Source organism: Contarinia nasturtii, unplaced genomic scaffold (assembly GCF_009176525.2).
Source record: "Contarinia nasturtii isolate CC-2019 unplaced genomic scaffold, AAFC_CNas_1.1 Cnas_scaffold_3284, whole genome shotgun sequence".
NCBI lineage: Eukaryota > Metazoa > Arthropoda > Insecta > Diptera > Cecidomyiidae > Contarinia > Contarinia nasturtii.
This window is the reverse complement of record NW_022200594.1, coordinates 1-1971: the sequence shown is the minus strand read 5'-3', so window position 1 is coordinate 1971 and position 1971 is coordinate 1. Positions and strand designations below refer to the sequence as shown.

The 1971-nt window shown below is 29.2% G+C and overlaps 1 long non-coding RNA gene across 1 annotated transcript; it reads left to right on the top strand.

Moving 5' to 3' along the window:
- Positions 1 to 1085, top strand: LOC116350007. Its single transcript, XR_004201974.1, has 4 exons — positions 1 to 98; positions 165 to 260; positions 323 to 382; positions 800 to 1085. It is a non-coding gene; the product is annotated as an uncharacterized LOC116350007 (long non-coding RNA).
- Positions 1086 to 1971: the final 886 nt, after the last annotated feature.

Here is a 1971-nt window from a genome sequence, read left to right as displayed (position 1 = left end):
GCGATCATTACTTACAGATGCTGTGGGGAACAAATCAAAGACTATTCAAGTTTTTTCAAAAAAGTTGCTAAATCGCCACCGAAATATCCTCAAACCGGGTAATTATATTTTTTCAGCAAAAAAATATTACTTTTTAATAATCTATTGATTAAATTTCTTAACAGTGTTTCATTCTTAGACCCCATTCTTGGAAAAGTAAATGAGATCATTTCAAATTTCAACCTCCAATATCCTGATGACGTCTACGTTCTTCTTTATGAGTAAATTAATGATTTTTCCAGTATATTTACAACAAGAATTCAATACATATTATGTATTTTAGCTTTATTGTAGAGAGACTTGAAGGATTTGCAGATACAATAAATGAATTCTACAGAAATAGGTACACACAGAAAAATATACAAATTATTGTTGTTGTTGAACATACTGTATCAGTTAATCAATGAAAAATATACAATGAAAACTAGATGAAATGCCATCTAAATTTCGGAACTAGTTGACAATCCGTCTAAATTTGTATTTGTCCCTCTAGTTCACACAACATATCGTTTTTGTTTATTCTTTTTTGAGCGGATTTTCTTCAAGACATAAACGAAGAAGAACTGCATAAAAGAGAATACACAAAGCGATATTTTGTATGAAAATAATTAGAGGGACAAATACAAATTTAGACGGCTTGTCAACTAGTTCCGCATTTTAGATGGCATGTCATCATGTTTTCATTGTATATATTTTTGTGTGTATGATATACTCCTTTGGCTCTATTCGATTTTTTTAAATCAAATGTTAATTATTTCAGAGATATTTCGGAAGCAGCAAAAGATTTTATACAGAGAGTTTGCATCGATATTCACACGACAATTTGCAAGTTGAAAGGTGCAAATGGTCCACATAAACCGATTGTTTATCGTCAATTGGGCTATGCTCAGCAATAAAGGTCGAATTTATTGAGAAATTGGGTTATTGTTATTATCTTCTTCATTTTTTTGAGATGCATATCAATTATTAATTAAAAGATTTCTATCAAGATGTATATGACAAGTAATAATAAAAAATGATTTTAATGTGACGAATGTTTATACAAACAGTCTGTCGAATTTATTGCTTTTATGTAGATTAATTGTTTTTCAAATTTATTCAGCTGCTTGATTTCGTACATAAAACTAAAGTTGACTTTAATCGACTTCTTTTTCAAGATTATACCATTTAATCAATTAAAAAGGTCCCAGGGTAGCTGGCTGCCTAGATTTGAAATTTTTTGACGCGGGTTTCTCTTTGAATTATGCTTTGTTGAAATACGTACATCAATTCTGCTGCTAAGCAACAGAATTGTAATGAAACGCTTAGAAGAATGTTTATTTAAGAATTCTTGTAGCGAAAAATAGACAATCAATTTTGTATTGCAGTGCAATTGATCTTAATTGCTTAGATAAGAATGTGGGGATTCCTCACTGGGGAATTCCCTATATAAAGATATGATGAACAATAAAACCACATGATAAGAATGTTTTGTCAATAAAAAAAATTCTTTTAAAATCTTGTGTTAGACCAGATTTCTTCAGTTCCCTTGATTGTTTTGAAATCTTTCATTTCAACTTTTTTTTCGTAAAATATAATTGGATTAAATCATATTTTCGTTGTGAGAATTACTATCATCATTTATTGAAAGATGTGGACTTTCCTGTTAGCTGTGATTTTGTGCACCCATTTGGGATCGGGACAAACGTAAATTACATTTTTTGTATAAATATTTTTAATTTCGATATATAAAAAATAGGCTTTTTGAACGAAGTCCGTTTAAAGTTTTAATACGTATTTTTATCGTCAAATTTTAAAATTTATCCAATTAATTTATTTTTAATTTGGAAAAAAATTACTCAACATTTCCAAAAGTATCCCAGATTCGAAAAATTGTAATAAAACTGCTATAAAAATTGAGAATTCCGCTTCGAATGAATGCGGTGAGATCGC